Source organism: Suricata suricatta, chromosome 10 (genome assembly GCF_006229205.1).
Source record: "Suricata suricatta isolate VVHF042 chromosome 10, meerkat_22Aug2017_6uvM2_HiC, whole genome shotgun sequence".
Taxonomy (NCBI): Eukaryota; Metazoa; Chordata; class Mammalia; order Carnivora; family Herpestidae; genus Suricata; species Suricata suricatta.
In genome coordinates this window covers 96,427,257-96,437,097 of record NC_043709.1, presented here as the reverse complement: position 1 = coordinate 96,437,097, position 9,841 = coordinate 96,427,257, and the positions used below count along the sequence as shown (strand labels likewise).

The following is a 9,841-nucleotide window of genomic DNA, read 5'->3' as shown; positions in this document are numbered from 1 at the left end:
GGGGGGGGGGGGGGGGGGGGGGGGGGGGGGGGGGGGGGGTGGCGGAAGGAACAGAGAGGGAGACAACAGAATCTGAAGCAGGCTCCAGGTTCCAAGCTGTCAACACAGAGCTCGACACGGGGCTCGAACCCATGAACCGTGAGATCATGACCTGAGCCGAAGTCAGACGCTTAACAGATTGAGCCACCCAGGCGCCCCTCGTCTTTCTTATTTTGTTTAAATTGCAATCACCCCAGGTATTTGGAGGTGAAGTTTCTCTTGAATTCCTCAAAACTAGGGCAAATAAAGCAGGTTTGTGTAGGGCCTCCTGCGGAGGACCAGCCCACGCACCCCAGTCAAACGGTCCCCGAGTAGGTGGTTGGTGTCGGCGAAATATCTATAGGAAGGAAGACAGACAACATGAATGGTGGTAAAATCACACTTTACTAAGAAAGTCAGTGTCTTTTATGCCATAGGGGTTTTACACATTTTTTTTCTCTTTAATGATTACAAAGCTTATGGTCCTTGAGAGAGTAAAACATACTCTGGGAAGGATCATTTTTTTATCACAGAAAAGAGAACAGCCGTGAAAACAGAAGTAAAAAAACAGGAATGAGGGAGTCTGTCTCTCAAAGAATCTTCTTTTCTTCAAGGTCCTTTAGCAGTTATGTCTGGGCAAGGCGCTTATCATTCAAGGGGTTAATTTTAGACAGGGGATTGTGTTTGCCCCAACAGCAGGCAATGAGCTGGGAACAGAAATAAAGTAAGGGAAAGCAGATGCCACTAACTGACCCAAGTTGATTCAAAACTTAAAGGTATATGCCTTCATTGCTTTTGCAAAGCAATGAGAAAAATCCCCCAATTTTTTTTTTCCTGCGTCCCGGAGACATAGCATCCATGGTCGCTTATGTAGATTCTCCTGTGTCCCGGAGGTCTGGCCATCAAAGGTCGCTCTGCGGGAGGTTTTTTGGCCTGCTGGGCCCCAATTGCCTCCCAATTTTGAAGGACGAATAATAGGCTCATATACTAGTTTATGATATGTGTGGCTCTGATCCTTCTAGTAAAATGCCAAATTTCTGTAGGAAAAAGACCACAGAAACAAATTAGAAATAAAACATTGTACTTTATGAGAGATGCTTATCAGATGGACCCAAGTATCAGCACCCCAGACTTTAAAGTTGAAATTCTAGGCTTTCCTTTATATATTTTAATATATCAAGACCCACTCCAAGATTTGCCTGATAGTAAGTAGAGAAGGAAGGGCTGTAAGACACCTGTATGGAAGATTAGACATTTGGTGCTTAGCAGGTAAAGAATTAAAAAAAAGAACTTGTAAGTAAGTAATCCATGGATCAAAAAAATAAATCACAAGGATATATTTCTTTTTCTTAATTTTTAAAAATTTTTAACTTTTTTATTTATTTTTGAGAGTGGGGGAGGGGCAGAGAGAGAGGGAGACACACAATCTGAAGCAGGCTCCAGGCTCTGAGCTATCAGCTCAGAGTCCAACAATGCGGGGCTCGAACCCAGGAACCCTGAGATCATGACCTGAGCTGAAGTCAGATGTTTAAGGGACTGAGCCACCCAGGTGCCCCAAGGAAATATTTCCACATAAATAAATCCCAAGGAAAATATTTCTAAATAAATTATAAAATACAATTTCTCAAAATTTGTGGGCTGCAGCTAAATCAGTGCTTTGACACAAGTTTATATCTGATCTGAAAGTGATTATATTAAAAATATGTGGGGCGCTTGGGTGGCTCAGTCAGATAAAATGACAGACTTGATTTTGGCTCAGATCATGATCTCACAGTTGCAGGATGGAGCCTGCTTGGGATTCTTTCTCTCTTCTCTCTATGTCCCTCCTCCTGCTCACGCGCTCTCTCAAAATAAATAAATAAACATTAAACAATTTTTAAACCAGGGGCGACTGGGTGGGGTGGTTGAGTCAGTTGTACAGGCTGAGATCATGGTCTTATGGTTTGTGAGTTCTGACCCTGACTAGGGTTCCCTGCTGTCAGAGGCAGAGCCCACTTAGGATCCTCCGTCTCCCTCTCTCCTCCTTCCCCATTCATGCATGTGCGCACTCTCTCTCTTTCTCAGAAATAAACATTTAAAAATATAAAATTCAATTAGAAAAATAGAATATAACCAAATTATCGTTTTCCTCTTATGAAGCTAAAAAGGAGACAAGCAAATTAAACCCAAAGTTAGTGAAAGAAAGAAAATAATAATGAAAACAGTGGAGAGGCGCCTGAGTGGCTCATTGGGTTGAGTACCTGACTTTTTAGCTTAGGTCATGATCTCATTTTCATGGGTTCAAGCCCCGCATGGGGCTCTGTGCTGATAGATCAGAGCCTGGAGCCTGCTTCAAATTCTGTGTCTCCTTCTCTCTCTACCCTTCCCCTGCTTGTGCTCTGTCTCCTTCTATCTCTCAAAAAATAAAATTAAAAATTAAAAAAAATTTTTAGAAAAAAAAAGAAAACAGTGGAAAAGCAAAATAGAAAGCAGACAGGCTAGTGAAAAATATTAACAGTAAAAAGTTAGTTCTTTGAAGATTAATATAATTGATAAATCCATAACAAAGGGAGACCGAGAAAAAAAAGGAGAATATCCAATTTACCAACATCAGAAAATTTTTGTTGAACATATATATATATTTGTTTATTTATTTAAGTAATCTCTACACCCAACATGGGGCTCAAACTCATGACCAAGAGTTGCATCTTCTACTGACTGAGTCAGCGGCAGCCTGTTTTTGCTTTTTATGCCTGTATAAATACTCCAGTATATGGGTTTATCATGACATATTTAAGTGAATCCTATTGATGGACATTTCGACTTTTTTTTTGTGGCTACTCCCAACAATGATGCAATGAGTATCTTTGTGTAGTTGGCTGAATAATGACTTAGCATATATTCCTAGGAGTGATCAAAGGGTATTCACATTTCATATTTCTATGCCCATAACTGACATTTATTGTATATACTCTATGAGCTAAAAAAAAAAAAAAAGCATATTAGGGGCGCCTGGGTGGCTCAGTCGGTTAAATGTCCGGCTTCAGCTCAGGTCATGATCTCATGGTTTGTGGGTTTGAGCCCCGAGTCAGGTTCTGTGCTGATGGCTCAGAGCTTGGAGTCTGCTTTCAGATTATGTGTCGCCCATTCTCTCTGATTCTCCCCAGTTCACACTATGTTCCTCTTTCTCAAAATAAACATTAAAATTTTAAAAAAAGAAAGAAAGAAATATGCATTAAAAGTGGAGGTATTGTCAATAAGGTGGGGGTGAGGGCTGGCTGCCCCAAAGTGGGCCACTTTGGCATGAAGATTATTTGGAGCAGAAGGCAATGGAGACGCTACGGGCTCAAGAGAAACTTCTGCCTTTCCCTTAACTACGTAGAGGAATCTCAATGGAGGGTCTTTCCCCGAATAAGGGTTATTGGCAGAGATAACTTTCATTATTTTTATTGCCTATCTGTATGGCAGGGCGAACATCTAATTAACAGACATCTGCTCTTCTTTGCACTGCCCTATGAACTGCATTCTTTCCCTTCAAAGTCCCCTATCCTGGTCTCCTTAGTTCAGTGTGACATGTATACCTCGTTTTTCCTGACTGCCTTTGGGATTTTCAGGTCTGTGTGGATTCCCCAAATATATGCTATTAAATTTGGTTTTCTCTTGTTAATCTGTCTCATGTCAATTTGACTCTTAGTCCAGATAGAATGACCCAGGAAGGGGTCAGAATTCTTGTTCCCGGACACCAGCCTTCTGAAATGGAAATAAATGTGTATGGAAGTGTAGCTGAGGTTATGGGTTCTAGACTCTTCTTAGACCTGTGTGCACTGGGAAGTTATTATTCATGTCCCAACCCTCATCATCTGTAATAGGATAATAATACCTCATCTTGTTTTATGAAAATTAAATGAGCGATACATTTAAAGTAGTTATCACAATACTGGGCACATAGTTGCTATAAATGTTAGAGTCAGGTAAGGTAATATCTAAGGTCAAAGCATTTAACCATCTGTGTTATCTTCAGGAAGAGGCATCACTACCAACATCCAGCAAAATATGTGATACCCAGGAAGTATTAACAAACATTCCTTGAATGAGCTAACGAACGATGAATTGATTTTTTTACATTTTAGTTTGATTTATTACAATGGCTCATTGAGAATAGAAAATGAGGGACACCTGGGTGGCTCAGTCAGTTAAACGTCTGGTTTTGGCCTGTTATACCCAAGTTTCCAATATCGTCCTCAAAAACCAGAAACCGCCAGGAAGACCGAGTCACACATGCAAAAGCAAAGGACTTTATTACGAGTTTAGGCTGGCCAGGCGTAAGCTTGGGCTCACAGACTTCACCAACGCAGTGGATCAATGCTGAGAGCCGTGAACAAAGGTGGGGTAGGGCCTTTATGGGCTTGGGAAGGGGGAGTTACAGGAACTTGTGATGCAGGTATAGTGATCCAATCATTATTATACAATTGACAGCAGGTTTAACCATTCACATTGCCTAGAGTATTCATTACTTTTGGCGGGACCCAATCACAACATTTAGAGTGTTAACCAATTACAGAGTGGGCCCAGGACCCTCACGTAGGGTGTAACTAACCTTCTAGGCCTGCCCTTAGAAATGTAAAGGGTGTTAGCTGGCCTTTCCTGATTGGGTGTTACAAGCGTTGTCCCTCCTTCCTTGGGCAATGTGTGCCCTTCTGTTTAATGATTCTGAGAAGCCGAATTCAGACCTGCATCCTTACAGGCTCAGGACATGATCTCACAGTTAGTGGGTTCAAGCCCCGCGTTGGGCTCTGTGCTGACAGTTAGCTCAGAGCCTGGAGCCTATCTTCGGATTCTGTGTCTTTCTCTCTCTCTGACCCTCTCCTGCTCACACTGTCTCTTCCTCTCTCAAAAACAAATAAAACGTTAAAAAAAGTTTCTAAAAAATAAAAGAAAATAGAAAATGAATTGCAGTGGATTAAAGAAGTATGAGGGGGCAATTTCTCAGTGGAGACGGGTTATAGTCAACTCAGACTGAAGAGAAGGCACTACACCATTGGCTGGGTTATGTAAACTTCCAGAACTTTCCTTTCTTTACATATAAATGGTAGTTAACTTCAGAGTGTAGCTTAAGGACCAGGTGAAATAAAATTTGTGAATATATCCCCATGTAAAAGAAATGCAGTCTAAATGTACTCATACATAGTTATTTTCCTCCAAGTTGAAACTAGCTTTATTTTCCACTATTTTGGGAAATGCAAGTGGCATAAGGAAAGACAAAGGAAAAAGCCCTTGATGGAGTTAAGAATAATAATAACATTTCTCTCATCCTGATGATTTGTAGAGTGCAAAGTCTCAACAGATAAAAAGAACCCTTTTTATATGAATAAGAATTGATCAGAGAACCAGTGGAGATTAACATATTTGTGCTGAATGGGTCAAAGGGCAGCACCAAAGGAACCTTTAAAGCCTACACAGTTTGGGAAATGTTAAGTATGATCCTAGGATTAAGTGACTGAGGAAGGATTTGAGAAATGAGATCTGGGATTGAGCGCAGGCTAAGAATCTGGGAGGATCTATAATTGCAAAAAGGATAGGAACTGTGTGGCTAATGCAGTTTAATGTGCACTTACTATATTGTCTGAGAATGTTCACTTCAACTACGGAACACAATCAAAATTTATGTAGCACATAAGTTACATTAATTATAGAGAAATTAGCAGCCACTAAGGCATATTAGATTTAGGTGGGCAGAGCATTATATGCACAGAGCAAAGAAAGGAATGGAAGGAGCAAGAGGTACCTGATACTCTTATTTAGCCCAACACTAAATATCCTTAGCTAGTTGAGGGAGCTGGGGCACTCAACATCTGTAACTCACCTTTGTTAATGTTTATTTATTTATTCTGAGAGAGACAGAGAGAGAGGGAATCTCAAGCAGGCGCTGCACTGTCTGCCCAGAAGCGGGGCTTGAAGTCACGAAACTGTGACATCATGGGATATAAGCTAAAATCAAGTCAGACACTCAACCAATCAGGTGCCCCGACAACATCCCAACTTAAATTGGCCACCTGTCGTTGCCACCCCTTCCAGCCCTACATGCACAATGCTCTGGTAGTGAAATGAAATTCCACAGCTGCTCATCAGTAAGTTCCAAGCTAAGGAGAGCTGCTTTTGCGGCCAGGAGTGCTTGCCGCGGTGTCTGCGGAGGGCGAGCCTGTGTGGCTGTGTTCAGGGTCCTTCTGTGGGACCCGGGGCCTTCGATCTCAGGTTCTCCTCCTCCATCCCTTGCAACCACATCGTGCACCAAAGACGTAGATGAACATCGCTGCCTTTCTATCCCCTTTGCACTCTGTCCCTATGTATATGAGCATGACCCATCTTTCCCCAAACTTTGTGCCATGAGAGTTTGGTAAGATTGATTTAATTGATTTAATACACACACACACACACACACACACACACACACACACACACACACACACACTTAATGCTTATCTATTTTGAGAGAGAGGGAGAGCGCAAGTAGGGGAGGGGCATAGAGGGAGAAAGAGAATCCGCACTGTCAGCCCCCGGAGCCTCACGCTGGGCTCCAACTCGCAAACCATAAGATCATGACCTGAGCTGAAATCAAGAGTCAGAATCTCAATCGACTGAGCCATCCACGCGCCTGATTCTAGCTTCTTAATTTGATCTGTGAGCTTTTCTGATAGCTAGCTTGGTCGTACACTCGGAGGTAGTGCTGCCATTGCAGTGAAGTAATTTCTTAGCTTCACCGCTTACAATTCTCAAGAACGCTTTTCTTCTAGGACCATAGTTTTCATCCACCACCCACAAACCGGGAATCCTTTAAGGAAAGACTTGCCACCAGCTGCTGCTTCTTTTCAATCAGGTTTCGCTTCAGCCTCACACAGAGGAACCTATTCAAATGCCTACATTTCAGCATCCTCACTCGAACTAACTTCCTGTGCCGGAAGCTTTTGTCTGCCCCAATTGGCTTCTTTATTTAACAAATTCTCTTTATCTCCCGATTGAGGCAAAGCTCACTCGGCCCCAGGGGGCATGCAATATTTACTAAAGTTCCTCCCCCACTTTCCTGCCCGTCTGGCAGTTAGTTGTCTGCCTTTACCTTTAGGTTGGCAGTCCGAGTCTGTTTTGTTCCCCTGTAGACAGCAAGTTTTCTGAATGGTAGGATTATTCCAAATAGAATTAAACTTGTCCTTTACCCCAAGAACCAGGTGCTTGAAATTGAGTGAGCAAGACTCCTACTCCTACCTCCTAAGGCTTCGATCTAGGCGCGAAATTCAGCCGACCCAGGAACGTTGACCCGGTGTGCTCCTTCCTTTCAGGTACAAACTGAAAGGGAAACGGAAGCCGAAAATGAAGGAAGAGTGAATTTTAAAAACTGAAATATGATAAAGGAACATAAATATGACACCGTAGATAACAACCACTGCCTTCTGGAAGATGGAGAAAGATTTTCAGAAGAAACGAACGTAAAAAGATGGTGGGGTTGGCAGGTGCATTTATAATTAATTTCCTTTCTGCCTTATCTCTATCATAGTAGTTTATATTCTTGGCGATTCTGTGACCAAAATGATAAGTGAAAGGTTTTAAAATTGAGTTTGCACCTCTCCTAATTCTTGGCAACTGCGTCAAGCTTTTATATGGCTTACTTATGAAGATATTGAATTTTGCTTTTATTAATTTTATTCTCAAAGAGCAATCCTTTACCTTCCTAGGTGTTATATAAATATGTAATATATAAGTCAATAACAACATAATTTGTAGTGGCAAATCACCAAAACAGGCAATTTTAAATAGCCTATAGTGCATCTGTAATTTGTAATATTATGTAACAATTGAGTTAGTTCTAATAAAATTAGTGGTGTGAAAAAACAATAAATTTAGTGATGTGGAAAGATCTCAATGATATATTCTTTTTTTAAAAATATTGTTAACACTTACTGAGAGACAGAGCATGAGCATGGGAGGGGCAGAGAGAAGGGGAGACACTGAATCCAAAGCAGGCTCCAGGCTCCCAGGTGTTGACTGGAACTCAGAAACTGCGAGATCATGATCTGAGCCTATGTCGACACCCAACCAACTGAGCCACCCAGGCGCCCCCAATACATTTTTTTTTTAACATTATTAATATTTTAGAGAGAAAGAGTGCAAGCAGGGGAGAGGCGCAGAAAGAGGGAGAGAATCTTAAGCAGACCCCCTGCTCAGCATGGAGCCCAAAGCAAGGCTCTATCCCATAGACCCTGGGGATCATGAACTGAGCTGAAATCAAGAGTCGGACACTGAACAGTCTGAGCCACCCAGGTAGCCCTCTTTTTTATTATTATTATTAAACCAAGCTTGGCTGGCTCAGTCATAAGAGTGTGCTACTCTTGATATCTGGGTGGTGGGTTGAAGTCCCACATTCAGTGTAGAGATTACTAAAAATAAATACATAAATAAAACCACTAATGTGTCTATGTTCATGAGAACCATCCTTTTTATTTTTTTTAATTTTTTCTTAATGTTATATTTATTTTTGATAGAGAAGAGACAGAGCTTGAGAGGGGGAGGGGCAGAGAGAGAGAAGGAGACACAGAACCGAAAGCAAGCTCCAGGCTCTGAGCTAGCCATCAGCACAGAGCCTGACATGGGGCTTCAACCAACAAACGTGAGATCTGACCTGAGCTGAAGTCAGAGGCTTAACCGACTGAGCCACCCAGGCGCCCCATACTTTTTATTTTTAAAGAAGCTCTATGCCCCACGTGGGACTTGAACAAACCTAGAGATCAAGGGTCATATGCTCTCCTGAAGTGAACCAGCCAATCACTGCTCCCTTCCCCCCAACCACTCCGGGCCATCCCAGGATATACACTTAAAGAGTAGAAAAAGCAAGTTGCAGAGCAAAATACAGTCTGGAATTACATATAAGGATGGGAAAAATGTGTTATAATTCTATCGCCACATGTACCCATTGAAACGTCTGAAAAGACAGTATCAAAGTTAACGGTGATGTTGAAAGTTAACTTTATGCAATAATCTCGTTTTAATATTGTATGAATGGCTTTTTTTTTCAGGGCATGGCAAAGTCACACGGAGTTTTCAGAAAGAGTGCCAAAATGTAACATTTCCTTTAGTTCAATTACCTGAACTTCACCTTGATGTTCTTCCTATCAGAAATGTTTTGATAGTGAATATTCGAGAAAGAAACCATCTCAACTGTGGCTGATACATTTAAAGGAAAATAGGAAATCTTTTTTAAAAATGTAATTATTGGAGTGCTTGACTGGCTCAGTTGGAAGAGCATGCAACTGAATCTTGCATCATTGAGGTTGAGGCCCATATTGGGTGACAAGATTAACCAACTAAATTTTTAAAAATGTAATTATCAACTTTTAAAAGATTCTTCCAAATATATACCTCTAAATTCTGACGTACAAAGAGGTTGAAGATATTATGCTAAGCGGAACAATTAAAAAACTTTCAGAAGAGAATGTATGGTATAATCCTATTACAATATCCATAAAAATTCACATAAAACCACCCAGTGGTGTCTGGGTGGCCCGGTCAACTAAGCATCTGACTTCAGCTCAGGTCAGGATCTCACAGATTGAGTTTGAGCCCCACATAGCACAAAGCCCCCTTCCAACCCTGTCTCTGTCCCTCCCCCGCTTCCAAAAATAAACAATAAAAAAGACCACTCATATTATATATACTAAAATACCTGTAGTTGGCTCTCCGCATGGAGTCACTGCGCTGGTGACGTCTGTGAGCCCGAGCTTATAAGCCCATAATAATAAAGCCCTTTGCTTTTGCATGCGTGAGAAAAAAAAATACCTGTAGAAATTAAATAGTGCTT

General features: G+C 41.4%; 1 long non-coding RNA gene across 1 annotated transcript in view; it reads left to right on the top strand.

The window, feature by feature from the left end:
* LOC115305723 overlaps nt 1–7,486 on the top strand; it is a 10,612-nt gene extending 3,126 nt beyond the window's left edge. The window contains exon 3 of the long non-coding RNA XR_003914962.1: nt 7,329–7,486. This is a non-coding gene — a long non-coding RNA (uncharacterized LOC115305723). The remainder of the gene's footprint in view (nt 1–7,328) is intronic.
* Nucleotides 7,487–9,841: the final 2,355 nt, after the last annotated feature.